Source organism: Cherax quadricarinatus, chromosome 57, assembly GCF_038502225.1.
Source record: "Cherax quadricarinatus isolate ZL_2023a chromosome 57, ASM3850222v1, whole genome shotgun sequence".
Taxonomy (NCBI): Eukaryota; Metazoa; Arthropoda; class Malacostraca; order Decapoda; family Parastacidae; genus Cherax; species Cherax quadricarinatus.
Genome location: NC_091348.1, coordinates 14,098,887 through 14,119,594, shown reverse-complemented (window position 1 = coordinate 14,119,594; position 20,708 = coordinate 14,098,887).

Below are 20,708 nucleotides of genomic sequence, written 5' to 3'. Positions count from 1 at the left end.
GTCGGCTGGACGTTCTCCTGGCAAGACGCCCCACACTCCTCTCTCTTGTGGGCCCTTGTTGGAAGATCGTCTCTGTCGTTTTCTTGTTCTGTGGAACTTTGTTCACAGAACATTGTCTAAACTTAGTGATTTTCGACGTTGTACTGAGGTTGTGTGTCACACTGACACTGAGAAACTCAGGTCCTGAGCTGTAGCTTCTGACCTAACTTGTACTGGTATCTGTGTATTATCACAGTCGGGGATTTTCTAATGCTGAACTTAGATTCAGTAGTATGGGAGTTTTGTGACTTTTGTGGAGGATCTGCAGATGGTCCCTACTTAGTGTCGTTATATTATCTCCTTGTTTCTGATTGTGTCGCTATTGCTTGCTATATTGTTGTTCGGCTTATCAGTCGTTTTATTGTTCAAGCAAGCTGTTCTGATTGACAGGTTGGTCAAAAAGTTAGTTGATGTGAGGACTTTGTCAGTCTCTGGTTTAAGTCTAGTCGAGTCGTGAGACATAGCGAACTACCTAGAGCACTTACACACATAAACACAAACTTATTTGTATATATATATGTATTATTAAATGTTAATGTACCAGACAGTACTTAAAAGACATATAGATGTGATATGTGCCTTCAACACAATAGTACTGTACACGAGAGAAGTGATTATTATTATTTTGATTATGTTCATTACATTAATTTAATTTGATAATATACGCCTAGATAATTTTATTATTAATAAACTTATTAAATTTTAATTTCTTTAGTTAATAGCCAACCAGTTGCAATCCTGAAGCACTAATAATGATTATTGAATTCTAATGGATAATTGGACCAGGATACTGACTACTTAATACCAAAACCCAGTAACAGGCTGGATGCTAGAAGGGCAGTCCTTTCTTGTATTCACTGGAGATCTCTATGCTTATTAGAAATCGCGTTTTTTGTAACATATATCTCTTTGGTTCTCATTTCAGAGTTAAAATCTAACTCATAAATAGGGTAAATAATATTTATTTTCAACTGCAATAAATATTATCCTTAAGATTTTTTCCTTCAAAATGTGATTTTTTTTAAACTCTCATCTGAGGTATTACTCAACACGCTAATTAAAAATATGAGGTGGTTCGTGGAGATGCAATTCTGGAAATTGCTCTTACTAATGATACCTAATTACGTTACTTGGTTGTTTGAGCCGGCGCTGGAAGCTGTGAAAGACCTAATGTAATCCCTGTTTTAGGGATTAATGCATTCTGGACTGGTGGTGAACAGATTACATGGAGGTTAATGACTCTCGTGTAGTAGATAGGCTTGAAACCTGGTAAATAACATCACCAATATTCTTCACTTTATTCATATTATATTAAGTGCGTGCGTAAGTGCATGTGCACTTAAAAGATGGGCTCCCCCCCCCCCGAAAAAAAGTAGATAGATGGATATATATGTTTTCGATTGAAAGTGATGAAAAAAAAATTTATTTGTTCCATAAACGTGACTTTTACCTGCCTCGCATGGGCCAGTAGACCTCCTGCAGTGTTCCTTCTGTCTTAAGTTATTATGTTCTGAAAATCATTCTGAATCTAACGAAAAAATTTATTTTATTGTGTTTGTTTATTATTAAATTATTGTAAACTTATCTGAAATATATTTAGTTGGGTTAGGCTAAATTAAATTGCGCTCGTTGTAAGGTTAGGTAAGTTTCCTAAGGTTCTTTTGAAACAAAATCAGTTTTACTTATTGCGCACGACATTACATATATATATATATACATATATATATATATATATATATATATATATATATATATATATATATATATATATATATATATATATATATATATATATATATATATATATAATCTGATTGATTTCTCTCACCACACCCCGGACATACTCTTTACACACACACACACACCTGGAACGGAACAAGATTATAAATGAAAACCAGCATGGATTCAGGGAAGGCAAATCCTGTGTCACAAACCTTCTGGAGTTTTATGACAAGGTAACAGAAGTAAGACACGAGAGAGAGGGGTGGGTAGATTGCATTTTCCTGGACTGCAGGAAGGCCTTTGACACAGTTCCTCACAAGAGATTAGTGCAGAAGCTGGAGGATCAGGCGCATATAACAGGGAGGGCACTGCAATGGATCAGGGAATACCTGACAGGGAGGCAGCAACGAGTCATGGTACATGATGAGGTATCACAGTGGGCGCCTGTGACGAGCGGGGTCCCATAGGGGTCAGTTCTAGGACCAGTGCTATTTGTGATATATGCGAACGACATGATGGAAGGAATAGACTCTGAAGTGTCCCTATTCGCAGATGATGTGAAGTTGATGAGAAGAATTAAATCGGATGAGGATGAGGCAGGACTGCAAAGAGACCTGGACAGGCTGGACACGTGATCCAGAAACTGGCTTCTCGAATTCAAACCTGCCAAATGCAAAGTCATGAAGATTGGGGAAAGGCAAAGAAGACCGCAGACAGAGTATAGGCTAGGTGGACAAAGACTACAGACCTCACTCAGGGAGAAATATCTTGGGGTAACCATAACACCGAGCACGTCACTGGAGGCACACATCAACCAGATAACTGCTGCAGCATACGGGCGCCTGGCAAACCTGAGAATAGCGTTCCGATACCTTAATAAGGAATCGTTCAAGACACCGTACACTGTGTACGTTAGGCCCATACTGGAGTATGCAGCACCAGTCTGGAACCCACACCTGGTCAAACACGTCAAGAAGTTAGAGAAAGTGCAAAGGTTTGCAACAAGGCTAGTTCCAGAGCTTAGGGGAATGTCGTACGATGAAAGGTTGAGGGAAATCGGACTGACGACACTGGAGGACAGAAGGGTCAGGGGAGATATGATAGCGGCATACAAGATACTGCGGGGAATAGACAAGGTGGACAGAGACAGGATGTTCCAGAGAGGGGACACAGAAACAAGGGGTCACAATTGGAAGCTGAAGACTCAGACGAGTCACAGGGATGTTAGGAAGTATTTCTTCAGTCATAGAGTCGTCAGAAAGTGGAATAGCCTAGTAAGTGACGTAGTGGAGGCAGGAACCATACATAGCTTTAAGAAGAGGTATGACAAAGCTCAGGAAGCAGAGAGAGAGAGAGGACCTAGTAGCGATCAGTGAAGAGGCGGAGCCAGGAGCTGAGTCTCGACCCCTGTAACCACAATTAGGTGAGTACACACACACACACACACACACACACACACACACACACACACACTAGGTTGACTCGACTAACAGAACTTCCCGTTATTATCAGCAGTAAAACTCTAGGGACATCCCACGCCGAATTTCATTACCTACAAGTGCAACTAATTCTAATATTTATGTATTTTTATAAATGAACCTTAAATACTTGCCACGCAAATGCCATTACACCCTCAAGAAGTTCTTCTTTTGCCCTCAGGTAGTTCATTTACTCCTCAAATGGTTCATATCTTCACTTATTCACTTACTTTAGGCACTGAATCATTTTAAACCCTCAGAGTATAAGTCATATTTTCTCCTTTTCTCTTGTCCCTCCTCTTCTTTGTCCTTTTGCCTTTATCTCTCTTTATTTCCTTGTATTTTGTGAGACAAGAGTTGTTATACGACCCAAAAAAATAGGTGTTCCAAAGTTTGACCAGTGAAATATTTTTATGGCATTACGCCATGTATATTAAACAACACACGTATAACTGTATGGAATATTACCGTGTCTTGGCTGTATTGTTGCAAAAGTCCCAATACGGTTTTTGCAAGAGTTCCAACATGATTATGGCAAGAGTCCCTACATTTCCCTTATTCCTCAAAGACGGCTGTGTACTCTGCGCTGAGCCGAGACGGCAGACTTGAGTGAGAGTCGATGCTAGAGTAATTTACTTTAAGTTATATTAAAATATTATACGATAGGAAAAAAAAATAATGCAGTAATAAATAGAGAAATGACCTGATAAAGCCTTCTGTGTGTGGCGACACGTTGTCAGTAATAAATATCATTATACTGCAATGTTTTGAATGGGAACATAGAGAGGGAAGCATAACAGTAAAAACCTGACGTTCTCAGTTGCTTTACCGAAAGTTTTCAGTCGAAGTAAAAAAAATAATTGTTTAGGAGGGTTGCTTAGAACTAGATGTTGTGCCAACAGCAAACCTTGCAGAATAGTCTTTGTTCACCGGGGTAACGTTGCGACCCGTTAGGATCTGATTGATTGCATGACTTGGAAAGATGATCTTAACAGAGCGAAACGTTATCCTAATAAAAGTATCGTATGTAAAGCGTGTTTCTTCACCTCCTCACCCAGCAGTAGCTGTGCACCTGAGTGATGGTCGCTGTTGTGAGTCGTATCGTGAGTAAAGTCGGCTCTGAAAGTCCTGAAAAATAATAGGTTTACCTATTAATGGTGTACAAAACTAAGAATAAAGATACCGGAATGTTATACCTATTTTACACATCTAGGATAGGTTATATTAAGACTTCCACGCAACAGCCAGGGATATTTTTTTCCTGGCTTACTGTCACCTATGTGTTGTGAATGATAACTGGCTCGACCCAAGATATGTATCTCAGCGGAAAAATGACACGCGAGTAGGTAAAATATTCTGAAATTGTGGATGCGGCAGTCCAATTCTGTTTATTTACAATTGGAATTATGTCCTCTCGCAAATATTTTTTTTTTGTCTTTGACTATGGTCGACTTAGATTTGTAGCCCAGTCTGTCTGAAGCACATATTGCCTGGATCCCACTTTGTCTGATGGCCTCTTTGACAGTGGTCCACACTGCTTGATAGCCACTCAGCATGAAACCCACTCTGCCTGATGTGGCCAGTAAGAGATTTCAGGCTCAAAACGAATCACATGGGGAGAGACTTGACTCAATTTCTCTGCGAGAATATACTGACATCGTTCTCGCAGGACCCTCTCTCGTAAGACAGCCAGATAAGTTCTGCAGTAATGAAACGAAAAGGATGAGAATTTGTCTTCCGGTAAAGACGAATAAGACAAAAATACGACAGATTTGAAGAACGAACAAAAGAGACCTCCCATCGGAAAACGCTTTCGTGAGCTGTGTAAACATGAGTGATGTAGAGCACAAAACTCAAAAGAGAGACAAGTTAAATGCAATACCGTCATTAAGTAAACAATGTTGAGATAAGACATGTCATGACTGAACTAGTACCGAGGTGCAAGGTGCGTGAAGGTCAACGAGTTGGCCTTCACGCATCCACAGAGCATCTTTAACAGGAATAAAATCTTATTCACATAAAATATTAGAGAATTTAGTTAAAACACATAGCAATTCCCGCAGGTCAAATGAAATGACTAGAATTTTAAACAGTGCCTAGAATTTTAAACAATTCTAGGCACTACAATGCCAATACACTAGCATAAATATTTAGTAAATTGGTGAAAGTCAAAATAACAAATGATTTAAATTAGGTAAATGTTAATTAAAAAAAATCTCTCTTACATGGAGAGACCCAAATTTCTAGAAATCCTTCGACAGGACACCAGTATATATTGCTGAGCGAAACGTTGGCGAGCGGAAAAGGGAAGCTTTTACAAGCTACATCAAGCGTGTAAGCGAAACGTTTTCCAGAGGAAGGTTTGCTTTCCTATGCCTTTCACCGAAAACCAAAATTGCTACATTTTGGTCCGACCCGAAGCGAAGTGTCAAAAAACCGTCATAGGGTTATTCTCCCGTGTGCGGTTTTTGTTTCAGCCACTCAGAATTGTGACTTTGTTCTTCACAAGTGTCTTTGTTCCACTATATCTGGTATTCCACCAATTAACACTAGAGAGAGAGAGAGAGAGAGAGAGAGAGAGAGAGGAAATCCGAGACTCGTCACTGAGAAATCAAAACAATAACCACGGGCAGCAAAGCTACCCTAGTGCTAGATTTCAAAGCTAGAAATAGCGAGAATATAACACCGGGAGCAAAAAGTTTAAGTCTATAAATCATAAGACGGATGAAGATGAACTGTCAGGGTCACAAAAGATCTTATCTTTGGTGAGAAATAAACGTTAATACGAATGACGTAACCCACGTGATCGGTACTTTATTAGAGAACACAGAAGATGTGATCAATTTGAAACCATTCCTGGGGCTACAGTGTGGCTGGAGGAAGTGGAAGGTAGGGAAGAGAATATTTTGATTTATTATCCTGACATTGTCTAAGACAGAAGTACAGGTAGCAAGAGTGTAGTCAGTCCTTTGCAATGATGATGATGATGATGATGATGATGACAATAATAATAATAATAATAATAATAATAATAATAATAATAATAATAATAATAATAATAATAATAATTTTCCCAATCCTTTCTATATTTAATCTACTGCTTGTCCTCTTCTTCTATTTACTTTCACTTCTCTCTATGCCTATATCCTCCCTTTATTGCCCCCTCCCTCCTCCCTTTACACCACACATTTCCTAGACCATACGTAACAAGGGTGTGGTCAGCAATTAGTGTTCTTACGTGGTATTTACTCTCCACGACCCACGCCTGCTGACCCACGCATGACCAACGCCCCCACGCACACACGCCATCTACACGCAAGCATCCCCCTACATACACATGCGCACTTACCCCCTTTTACACGCACGCACGCACACACCCAATAGAAGCATGCACTCATGCACTTTCCCTATTCGCTCTCAAAGTATACACTCGGAGTCAGTATGACCTTGTCTAATAACGCACACAAAACCAAACGCGCATACAAGCATATAAGCACTCTCCGTACACCTATCCTGTTTTTGACACCATCACCTGCACCACCACAAGCCACCTGAACCACCACTATCATCTCCACCAGTTAAACCACCGCACATTAACCTTCCGCAGCACAGTTATGTTTGCCAGTATACTGTAGTTGACAGAGATAATCATATATGATTGGCATACGCATACCACCACCACCACCACCACCACCACCACCACCACCACCGCCGCCGCCGCCGCCGCCGCCTCCGCCGCCGCATGCTCCTCCTCAATAATGTGAGAGAAAATTTGTGCCTTTACATTCGCTTGGTTAATCACTCATTTCCCATTACAGAAAGTGCACTTCCCTGACTTTCTTCTACCTCTTGCGACCCCTTTCCTCCCTCGCCCTATCTCTTGTCATCTCTCTCCAGATCTCTCAATATCTCCCCATCTCCATCTCTCACCATCCCTCGTCATCACTTTCCAGATCTCTCAATATCTTACCATCTCCATCTCTTTCCATCTCTCATCTATCCTCACCATCTCTCGAAATCCACCATCTCTCACTCTTTCTCCAAACTGCTTCATTCCCCTTCTCACCAAATTTTGACCTCTCATATTTTCTGTGTTAAACGTGGTTGAGAACGCGTTCCTTCCTCACACTTGTTATTCTGCTTACCTGTACCTTCCCTTATTAACGTCTTACCTGCACTTCGCACCCTCGAGGGACTGTCCAAGATGTTTGGCCAGATGGGGGACCCTGACAGCATTGGTCTTAAAGTACAACCACACTTTGCAGAACAAGCTTTTGTTGGGGAAACGCTTCGCTCTGCGTTGACCTTTATCACGTATTTACTTGATGAAGGTCTACACAGAGCGGAAGGGTGTCTCAGTAAAATTTGTTCTCTTAAGTGTGTCTTGTGTTTACACTTAATTGAGATACTTATAAACAGAACAAGCGATCCTCAAGCTTCTCCACAAATCGTGGATGGAATATAGGGGTCAGAGAAACCAGTTTCTCTAATCTTAACACACTCACGATGAGAGGAAACTCATGGTTAACGTTAAGCTCAGTAGTCACTGCTGTCGGGCAAGTGTTTGTCTCACATGATATCCACTTCATCATCAAGTGCACATCTCTTCCCACTTGTCACGAATTGCATTTTTTCACTCTCAATCATCATCTCTTCCAGTCATCTTCACACCATGAGTCACAATGTACTAATTACATTTCATCGTCAATGTTTTCTCACTTTCAAACGTAGTAACCTTTTCAATGCATACACCAAGCAGTGGGCATCTCCTGCGTGCAAGTAAAGGTCAGAGTGCAACATTCTGTGTGATAATTGAATTAAAGGAGATTGCAAACAATTTCAAGTTATTAGGGAAACAATAGACAAAAAAAAAAGCAATTGTTTTAAGCTGTTCCGATAAAGAACTGAAATTAAGAACAGAAAGAGAATCGAAGAGCAACACATAAATGTGATGACGGTACACAGTATATTTTAACATTCAAGAGAAAATCTTGGGGAATAGGTGTAGTTAAAATGCCCGATAGATTAGTATACCCTTCAAAAAATAATATTTACACAGAAACAAAAAGAAAGAGATGTCAAGGGAAAATAAAGTAATTGGAAAGCTGAGAGGATAAATAAATTCAACGAAACCTTTCAGACAAGAATAGGGTGAGACGGTGAGGCCGTAGGGATACTAAAACACTTCGTACACACAGTGGCTGAACAGTGAAATGATTTTAAGGAGTAGGCAGTAAGCGATACAACTACTAGATACTCTAAGTAAAACATATAAAATAAATTTTTTAAGGCGACAAATGTTGAGCACAGGTATCTATATGTGTGTGATTATCTATGTGTGTGTGTGTGTGTGTGTGTAATTATCTATGTGTGTGTGTGTAATTATCTATCTATGCAATTATCTATCTATACAGATAGATAATTACACACACACACACACACACACACACACACACACACACACACACATACACACACACACACACACACACACACACACACACACACACACACACACACACACACACACACACACACACACACACACACACACACACACACACACACACACCTACGCTGGTAGACGTGAAGCAGACAGTGCATTATTGAGCTGTGTGGAACTCCTGGCTGTGTTAATGACAAGACCACCTGATGGGATGGTCCGCCCACCAGAGGCGTGACGAGCACTCAGCCACCACCTCTCTCTCTCTCTCTCTCTCTCTCTCTCTCTCTCTCTCTCTCTCTCTCTCTCTCTCTCTCTCTCTCTCTCTCTCTCTCTCTCTCTCTCTCTCTCTCTCTCTCCCTCCCTCTCTCTTCTACCTTCTCAGTCCGGCCTGAGGCCAGGCTATCCTGATATGTATCCGGTCACCCAGGCTGTTCCTGCCAGCAGGTTGCAGGCCCTCATAACAATCTCATCCTTGCAGATCGTGACAGAGTTTTCCCCTTTGAAAAACTTCTACCTCTCTTTCGTTCTCATTTCTTAGATTATTAAAGATAAACTCCAACACAATTTATAATTTGTTTCATTCAAATGAATAATAATCCCATGTAATAAAAAAAATAGTTTATTTTAATCAAAGGAATTACATCCGACCCTAATCAAAGAGAGTACCACCTCAGGTGTAAACCAAAACCTAATGAATAAAAGTACCAGAATAATAAGACACTGCAAGATTCACAAACGTATAAACAACTCGGAAAAAAAGATCTTCATTGCTTTTGTGGAATATTCAGACGAAGGAACGATGCTGCTGCCTTAATTAGCAGGGATAATTAAGCTCTGTAACTAAACTGATTGGGGATTTACTCTGCCCAAAAATGATGCCCAACCTCACACGTTCCTTGTGGCACTGTATTGTAGCATGAGATATACACATTATTGTAGCATGAGATATACACATTATGCAATAATCCGGAAATAAAGATAAAAGAGCCGTTGCCCTGAACGAATCTGTCTGGACTTCCTGCTCTGTTTCTAAAGAATTTATATATATATATATATATATATATATATATATATATATATATATATATATATATATATATATATATATATATATATATATATATTTATACATATATATATATATATATATTTTTTTTTTTTTTTTTTTTTTTTTTTTTTTTCAACAAACCGGCCGTATCCCACCAAGGCAGGGCGGCCCAAAAAGAAAAACGAAAGTTTCTCTTTTTAAATTTAGTAATTTATACGGGAGAAGGGGTTACTAGCCCCTTGCTCCTGGCATTTTAGTCGCCTCTTACAACACGCATGGCTTACGGAGGAAGAATTCTGTTCCACTTCCCCATGGAGATAAGAGGAAATAAACAACAACAAGAACTAGAAAGAAAATAGAAGAAAACCCAGAGGGATGTGTATATATACATATATATGCTTGTACATGCATGTGTAGTGTGACCTAAGTGTAAGTAGAAGTAGCAAGACGTACCTGAAATCTTGCATGTTTATGAGACAGAAAAAAAGGACACCAGCAATCCTACCATCATGTAAAACAATTACAGGCTTTCGTTTTACACTCACTTGGCAGGACGGTAGTACCTCCCTGGGCGGTTGCTGTCTACCAACCTACTACCTAGATATATATATATATACAATTGTATATATATAATATATATATATATATATATATATATATATATATATAAATATATATATATATATATATATATATATTTCAACATGTCGGCCGTCTCCCACCGAGGCAGGGTGACCCAAAAAAGAAAGAAAATCCCTAAAAAGAAAATACTTTCATCATCATTCAACACTTTCACCACACTCACACATTATCACTGTTTTTGCAGAGGTGCTCAGAATACAACAGTTAAGAAGCATATACGTATAAAGATACACAACATATCCCTCCAAACTGCCAATATCCCAAACCCCTGCTTTAAAGTGCAGGCATTGTATAGGTAGTAGGTTGGTAGACAGCAACCACCCAGGGAGGTACTACCGTCCTGCCAAGTGAGCGTAAAACGAAAGCCTGTAATTGTTTTACATGATGGTAGGATTGCTGGTGTCCTTTGTCTGTCTCATAAATATGCAAGATTACAGGTAAGTCTTGCTACTTCTACTTACACTTAGGTCACACTACACATACATGTACACATTTATTTATACACACTCATCTGAGTTTTCTTTGATTTTATCTTAATAGTTCTTGGTCTTATTACTTTTCCTTTTATATCCATGGGGAAGTGGAATAAGAATCTTTCCTCCGTAAGCCATGCGTGTTGTAAAAGTCAACTAAAATGCCAGGAACAATGGGCTAGTAACCCCTTTTCCTGTAAAGATTACTAAAAACAATAATAAGAAGAATATATATATATATATATATATATATATATATATATATATATATATATATATATATATATATATATATATATATATATATATATATATATATATATATATATATATATATATATATATATATAACCTATTTTCTTTAATCGATATGATAGTTCTTGTATAATGGTTCTTGTATGATGGTTCTTGTATGATGGTTCTTGTATGATAGTTCTTGTATGATGGTTCTTGTATGATGGTTATTGTATGATGGTTCTTATATGATGGTTCTTGTATGATGGTTATTGTATGATGGTTCTTGTATGATGGTTCTTATATGATGGTTATTGTATGATGGTTATTGTATGATGGTTCTTGTATGATGGTTCTTATATGATGGTTCTTGTATGATGGTTATTGTATGATGGTTCTTGTATGATGGTTCTTGTATGATGGTTCTTGTATGATGGTTCTTGTATGATAGTTCTTGTATAATGGTTCTTGTATGATGGTTCTTGTATGATGGTTCTTGTATAATGGTTCTTGTATGATGGTTCTTGTATGATGGTTCTTGTATAATGGTTCTTGTATGATGGTTCTTGTATGATGGTTCTTATATGATGGTTCTTGTATAATGGTTCTTGTATGATGGTTATTGTATAATGGTTCTTGTATAATGGTTCTTGTATGATGGTTCTTGTATAATGGTTCTTGTATGATGGTTCTTGTATGATGGTTCTTATATGATGGTTCTTGTATAATGGTTCTTGTATGATGGTTCTTGTATGATGGTTCTTATATGATGGTTCTTATATGATGGTTCTTGTATAATGGTTCTTGTATGATGGTTCTTGTATAATGGTTCTTGTATGATGGTTCTTGTATGATGGTTCTTGTATGATGGTTCTTGTATGATGGTTATTGTATGATGGTTATTGTATGATGGTTCTTGTATGATGGTTCTTATATGATGGTTCTTGTATAATGGTTCTTGTATGATGGTTATTGTATGATAGTTCTTGTATGATGGTTCTTGTATGATAGTTCCTGTATAATGGTTCTTGTATAATGGTTCTTGTATAATGGTTCTTGTATGATGGTTATTGTATAATGGTTCTTGTATAATGGTTCTTGTATGATGGTTCTTGTATAATGGTTCTTGTATGATGGTTCTTGTATGATGGTTCTTATATGATGGTTCTTGTATAATGGTTCTTTTATGATGGTTATTGTATGATGGTTCTTATATGATGGTTCTTGTATGATAGTTCTTGTATGATGGTTCTTGTATGATGGTTATTGTATGATGGTTCTTATATGATGGTTCTTGTATAATGGTTCTTGTATGATGGTTATTGTATGATAGTTCTTGTATGATGGTTCTTGTATGATAGTTCTTGTATAATGGTTCTTGTATAATGGTTCTTGTATAATGGTTCTTGTAAGATGGTTATTGTATGATGGTTCTTGTATGATGGTTCTTATATGATGGTTCTTGTATAATGGTTCTTGTATGATGGTTATTGTATGATGGTTCTTATATGATGGTTCTTGTATAATGGTTCTTGTATGATGGTTCTTGTATGATGGTTCTTATATGATGGTTATTGTATAATGTTTCTTGTATAATGGTTCTTGTATGATGGTTCTTGTATGATGGTTCTTGTATAATGGTTCTTGTATGATGGTTCTTGTATGATAGTTCTTGTATAATGGTTCTTGTATAATGGTTCTTGTATAATGGTTCTTGTATGATGGTTCCTGTATAATGGTTCTTGTATGATGGTTCTTGTATGATGGTTCTTGTATGATGGTTCTTGTATGGTGGTTCTTGTAAGGTGGCTCTTGTATGATGGTTATTGTATGATGGTTCTTGTATGATGGTTCTTGTATGATGGTTCTTGTATGGTGGTTCTTGTATGGTGGTTCTTGTATGATGGTTCTTGTATGATGGTTCTTTTATGGTGGTTCTTGTATGATGGTTCTTGTATGATGGTTCTTGTATGATGGTTCTTGTATGATGGTTCTTGTATGATGGTTCTTGTATGATAGTTCTTGTATGATAGTTCTTGTATGATAGTTCTTGTAACATAGCATTAGTATGATAGTTCTTGCATGATAGTTCTCGTATATTAGTTCCTGTATGATAGCTCCTGTATGAGAGTTCTCATATCGCAGTCTCGGTGTATACTTGCAAGCACTCTGGTATCTGTCTTATGTACTCAGTTGTACCCAGATGTACTCAGATGTACTCCCATGTACCGCTCCTACACCTCCACTTCTTCTTTCATCATTCCCGAGCCTCCATTCCCTACCTCCACCATTCTCCTCCATAATTCAACTCCTTCACCATCCTCACATACTCCATGACTCTCCTTTTACTACCATGACCCACCCTCTCCATCGTTCCCTATCTCCTATTCCTTCTTCATTCCGATATTATTGCCCATCCCTCCACCATTCCCCTCCTCTCTTTCCCTCTTCTGCACCATTATCCTTCTCTTCTACACACTTCTCCAGTCTTTTACGGCATTTTCGTCTCCTCTAGATCCTTCTCTTCTACATCCTTCTACACCATTCTCATTTCTTCTACAATATTTTCCTCTCTTCTACACCATGCTATCATCTGTTATACCTTTCTCCTTCCTTCTTCCCCATTCTCCTCTCTTCTCTTTCACGCCATTATCCCCTCTTCTACACCCTTTTCCATTCTTCTACATTGTTCTCTTCTCTTCTACACCCTTATCTTGTACACAGTTCCCTCTCTCCTACAATATTATCCTCTCTTTTGCACCATTCACCCTTCTACACCATCCTCTCATCTTCTATACCTTTCTCCTCACTTCTTCAACATTCTTCTCTCTTCTACGTCATTATCCCTTCTTCTACACTATTTTCCCCTCTTCTATACTATTCACCCCTCTTCTATCATAAGTAATATGGTGCAAAACATTGCTAATGAATCCGCTTTTGCTACCGAAATGAAAAAAACGATCCTCTCGCCATTATTTTCCCCTCTCCTTCAGTATTTCTCCGCCCATCGCTATTCCTTCTCCACCATTCTTCCCTCGCCCCTATCCTTCTCTCCCTCCCTCCCTGTTCCAACACAAGATCCCCATCAGCATCCCCAAAGAAGCACAACAAGGAAGTTTTCATATATCGACAGCATCAATTACCCCGAAACTGATCCTCCCTGTGGGAGAAAGATAACAGGAATACTTATCAATAAGAAGGGGCATGGAAAAATACGTATCAAGGGAAGTGAGACTGAGAAATACTTATTGGGGAAGGAGATTGAAAAGTATGTATAAGTGGGGAGGGAGACTATATATACTTATCGATGGAGACTTGAGAAATACTTATGGATGGAGACTTGAGAAATACTTTTCGAAGGAGACTTGAGAAATACCTATCGATGGAGACTTGAGAAATACCTATCGATGGAGACTTGAGAAATACTTATCAAAGGAGACTTGAGAAATACTTATCGATGGAGACTTGAGAAATACCTATCGATGGAGACTTGAGAAATACTTATCAAAGGAGACTTGAGAAATACTTATCGATGGAGACTTGAGAAATACCTATCGATGGAGACGAGAAATACTTATCAAAGGAGACTTAAGAAATACTTTTCGAAGGAGACTTGAGAAATACCTATCGATGGAGACTTGAGAAATACTTATCAAAGGAGACTTGAGAAATACTTATCGATGGAGACTTGAGAAATACTTATCGATGGAGACTTGAGAAATACTTATCGATGGAGACTTGAGAAATACTTGTCGATGGAGACTTGAGAAATACTTGTCGATGGAGACTTGAGAAATACTTGTCGATGGAGACTTGAGAAATACTTATCAAAGGAGACTTGTGAAATACTTATCAAAGGAGACTTAAGAAATACTTATCAATGGAGACTTGAGAAATACTTATCGACGGAAACTTGAGAAATACTTATCGAAGGAGACTTGAGAAATACTTATCAAAGGAGACTTAAGAAATACTTATCAATGGAGACTTGAGAAAAACTTATCAAAGGAGACTTAAGAAATACTTATCAATGGAGACTTGAGAAATACTTATCGATGGAAACTTGAGAAATACTTATCGAAAGAGACTGAGAAATACTTTTCACTGTATCCTTATACTTTAATATACATCATATACACGACTATACGTCAACATACTTCAGTTTACATCACTATCCACAGTGTACGTAAGTAATTACCAAAATACAACATTATACATAAGTCACTTTTGTATACAACAGCATACATCATAATACAACAGCTGGTGCTGTGACAGACGTGTGGGTCAGGTATATAGGTTATTTACTTGCGTCAGCTGCCGAAAGGAAGGTTAGGTTAGCAACTTGCGTCAGCTGATGAAGATTAGGTCAGCTGTTTGCGTCACCAGATGAAAGTCATTAAAGGTCAGGTTCCAGCCTCCAGATGTGTGGGTAGTGTTGCAAGGTCACACTGCTCTCTCTCTCTCTCTCTCTCTCTCTCTCTCTCTCTCTCTCTCTCTCTCTCTCTCTCTCTCTCAGTCTCTCTCTTTCATTAATTTCCTATAATAGTAATAATAAAAACGAACGAATAATAATAATAATAATAATAATAATAATAATAATAATAATAATAATAATAATAATAATAATAATAATAATAATAATAATAATAATATACGTAATTTTATTGAAATTTTGACATACGAGTGTTAGAATAAAACAATATTTTTTTTGGAAAAACGTCCAGCAACGAACGAATAATTTCAATACTGCAAGATCCGATATATTTATCTGTAACCAAAGCACAACATTTTTTAATGCATTTGCAACTTGAAAACAACACAAGAGTTGCGAATAAAGTTTTTTTTTTTTGCGAGTGCTTTCCGGTGGTGTTGAAAATGCTGTTACTAGCGCACACGAGCGCAAAAAAAAAATAGTATTTAGTAAATAGCGGGATAGTCTCAGACAATGTCTGTGTGACTGGGCGAGAGGGTCCTCCCAGACGATGGCGTCTGTGTGTGTCATTAAGGGTGAGTGTCGTGTGTGTATGGTAGGGAAGTGCAGCCTTATGGGCAGGCTGTCTTATCTGCCCTTCATCTGCCGAGTAGTGAGGTTCATCACGTCCTCTGCCCAGAGAAACTGCCGGATTAAAAATGTTGAGAAGGATATATACTCTTATAAACTATGATGAATATCTCTCTTGATGTGTGTGTGTACTAAGAGTAACAATAACACGTGTAGGATATATATATATATATATATATATATATATATATATATATATATATATATATATATATATATATATATATATATTTATTATTTTATTATCACACCGGCCGATTCCCACCAAGGCAGGGTGGCCCGAAAAAGAAAAACTTTCACCATCATTCACTCCATCACTGTCTTGCCAGAAGGGTGCTTTACACTACAGTTTTTAAACTGCAACATTAACACCCCTCCTTCAGAGTGCAGGCACTGTACTTCCCATCTCCAGGACTCAAGTCCGGCCTGCCGGTTTCCCTGAATCCCTTCATAAATGTTACTTTGCTCACACTCCAACAGCACGTCAAGTATTAAAAACCATTTGTCTCCATTCACTCCTATCAAACACGCTCACGCATGCCTGCTGGAAGTCCAAGCCCCTCGCACACAAAACCTCCTTTACCCCCTCCCTCCAACCCTTCCTAGGCCGACCCCTACCCCGCCTTCCTTCCACTACAGACTGATACACTCTTGAAGTCATTCTGTTTCGCTCCATTCTCTCTACATGTCCGAACCACCTCAACAACCCTTCCTCAGCCCTCTGGACAACAGTTTTGGTAATCCCACACCTCCTCCTAACTTCCAAACTACGAATTCTCTGCATTATATTCACACCACACATTGCCCTCAGACATGACATCTCCACTGCCTCCAGCCTTCTCCTCGCTGCAACATTCATCACCCACGCTTCACACCCATATAAGAGCGTTGGTAAAACTATACTCTCATACATTCCCCTCTTTGCCTCCAAGGACAAAGTTCTTTGTCTCCACAGACTCCTAAGTGCACCACTCACTCTTTTTCCCTCATCAATTCTATGATTCACCTCATCTTTCATAGACCCATCCGCTGACACGTCCACTCCCAAATATCTGAATACGTTCACCTCCTCCATACTCTCTCCCTCCAATCTGATATTCAATCTTTCATCACCTAATCCTTTTGTTATCCTCATAACCTTACTCTTTCCTGTATTCACCTTTAATTTTCTTCTTTTGCACACCCTACCAAATTCATCCACCAATCTCTGCAACTTCTCTTCAGAATCTCCCAAGAGCACAGTGTCATCAGCAAAGAGCAGCTGTGACAACTCCCACTTTGTGTGTGATTCTTTATCTTTTAACTCCACGCCTCTTGCCAAGACCCTCGCATTTACTTCTCTTACAACCCCATCTATAAATATATTAAACAACCACGGTGACATCACACATCCTTGTCTAAGGCCTACTTTTACTGGGAAAAAATTTCCCTCTTTCCTACATACTCTAACTTGAGCCTCACTATCCTCGTAAAAACTCTTCACTGCTTTCAGTAACCTACCTCCTACACCATACACTTGCAACATCTGCCACATTGCCCCCCTATCCACCCTGTCATACGCCTTTTCCAAATCCATAAATGCCACAAAGACCTCTTTAGCCTTATCTAAATACTGTTCACTTATATGTTTCACTGTAAACACCTGGTCCACACACCCCCTACCTTTCCTAAAGCCTCCTTGTTCATCTGCTATCCTATTCTCCGTCTTACTCTTAATTCTTTCAATTATAACTCTACCATACACTTTACCAGGTACACTCAACAGACTTATCCCCCTATAATTTTTGCACTCTCTTTTATCCCCTTTGCCTTTATACAAAGGAACTATGTATGCTCTCTGCCAATCCCTAGGTACCTTACCCTCTTCCATACATTTATTAAATAATTGCACCAACCACTCCAAAACTATATCCCCACCTGCTTTTAACATTTCTATCTTTATCCCATCAATCCCGGCTGCCTTACCCCCTTTCATTTTACCTACTGCCTCACGAACTTCCCCCACACTCACAACTGGCTCTTCCTCACTCCTACAAGATGTTATTCCTCCTTGCCCTATACACGAAATCACAGCTTCCCTATCTTCATCAACATTTAACAATTCCTCAAAATATTCCTTCCATCTTCCCAATACCTCTAACTCTCCATTTAATAACTCTCCTCTCCTAATTTTAACTGACAAATCCATTTGTTCTCTAGGCTTTCTTAACTTGTTAATCTCACTCCAAAACTTTTTCTTATTTTCAACAAAATTTGTTGATAACATCTCACCCACTCTCTCATTTGCTCTCTTTTTACATTGCTTCACCACTCTCTTAACTTCTCTCTTTTTCTCCATATACTCTTCCCTCCTTGCATCACTTCTACTTTGTAAAAACTTCTCATATGCTAACTTTTTCTCCCTTACTACTCTCTTTACATCATCATTCCACCAATCGCTCCTCTTCCCTCCTGCACCCACTTTCCTGTAACCACAAACTTCTGCTGAACACTCTAACACTACATTTTTAAACCTACCCCATACCTCTTCGACCCCATTGCCTATGCTCTCATTAGCCCATCTATCCTCCAATAGCTGTTTATATCTTACCCTAACTGCCTCCTCTTTTAGTTTATAAACCTTCACCTCTCTCTTCCCTGATGCTTCTATTCTCCTTGTATCCCATCTACCTTTTACTCTCAGTGTCGCTACAACTAGAAAGTGATCTGATATATCTGTGGCCCCTCTATATATATATATATATATATATATATATATATATATATATATATATAATGTGAGTAGTCACTAAAGCGCTACAAGGTTCACTATTTTTTCAGTGGTTGTTCTATATATATAAACTTAGTATGCTTTAATCCCCATAGGCATTAAAGTATTTTTGTCTGGTGGTGAACAGGTGACCTGCAGCCTTAATGATGCTAGTGCATTAGTAGCTTTTATGACCAATTACACCCATTACATACAGTAACCAATTTTTTTTTGAAAGCTTAAATGGAAAACTTTACAGAAATCTTACATTTAGGCACCCTAAAAAAGAGAAGAATAATAAACAGAAGATTAAGAATGTTTGATAATTATTATATACTTAATAGAAAGTGACAAAAACTGTGTTATTTATCAGAATGAGGGAAGATGAAGGCTCGATACTCCGTCCGTTGATGGTGACACAGTTACCCAGGTATACTAAGGCAAGTGAAAGTGTGCAGTGAGATGTGTGTGTGGGATCTGCGAGGCTAGCTGATGTCTTGGGAACTGCAGATTTATAAAGCAGAGAAAGTGAACCACTGGCTTGCTGAAGGCTTAACTGAGGTCAAGCTGGGTTAATTCATGTAAGCCATTCACACACACACACACACACACACACAGAAATCCATATTCCATGTTTTTCCCTAATGCTTCCAAGGAATTCGTCCCTGTTACTGGCCAGCGGACTAAGTGCCTTTGTAGGTAGCAATAGCCTGGCTAGTCAGGCGATCTCCAAGAAAGTCTGGCTATAGGTCTACAAAAGAAAAGAATCAAAACTCTCTCTTTCTCAGTCTCTGTCTCTGTCTCTGTCTCTGTCTGTCTGTCCGTATGTCTGTCTGTCTGGCTCTCTCTGTCTCTCTCTCTGTCTCTCTCTCTGTCTCTCTCTGTCTTTCTCTGTCTCTGTCTCTCTCACTCTCTTTCTTATCTTTTGAATTTTAACATATCAATGGGAATTACCAAGCGACAAATGGTGTCATGTTACTTACCTTGAAAGTATTCTGACGTTGCTATTATTATTGGAGAGAGAGAGAGAGAGAGAGAGAGAGAGAGAGAGAGAGAGAGAGAGAGAGAGAGATAAGACATACTGCCAGTATCTCACTAAGAGATGCCTCCCTCCCTTTTCCCTTTTTCTGATGACTTTTGACTTGAAAAATGAAGGAAACTTTAATCTTTCGTGGACCTTGCTGGAGACCCATCATCCCTTCCCCATCACCCCTTCCCCATCACCCCTTCCTCATCACCCCTTCCCCATCACCCCCTTCCTTCCCACCTTTCCATCTCATCACTGCCAATCAATCACTGAGAAGAGGGGCGGTGGGAGGACAGAGTATGTTGGGGATGAGAGAGGCTGAATGGGGGAGGGGATGCTCGGGGAATGAGATATGAAGGCTGAAGAGAGGATAAATGAGGATTGAGGGAAGGAAGCGAAGAAAGAAGAAGAATAATGAGGATAGAGGAATACGGAAGAGGATCATACTGATATAAGGATAGGAGTAGGGAGGAGTAGTGTAGTAATAATAATAATAATAATAATGACAATAATCATTATTTTATCATTATTATTTGAGAAAGCTGCGTGTATTTATACCCTTGGTGTGTACATATTCCTTTGTACACTATATGTACCTTCGTATGTACATTACATTCAGCTCCTCATGTACACCTCATAACACCCTTGTTCAGTACACGAATGAAGTTCTAAGGATCGAACCGGAATTCTTGCCATTGTTCACAGTTTTGTCGAAAAAGCCATAGGGTTCAGAAATAGCAAGATCTTGGGTTCACTCTCCGGCATATACACACAAAGCTATAAAATCG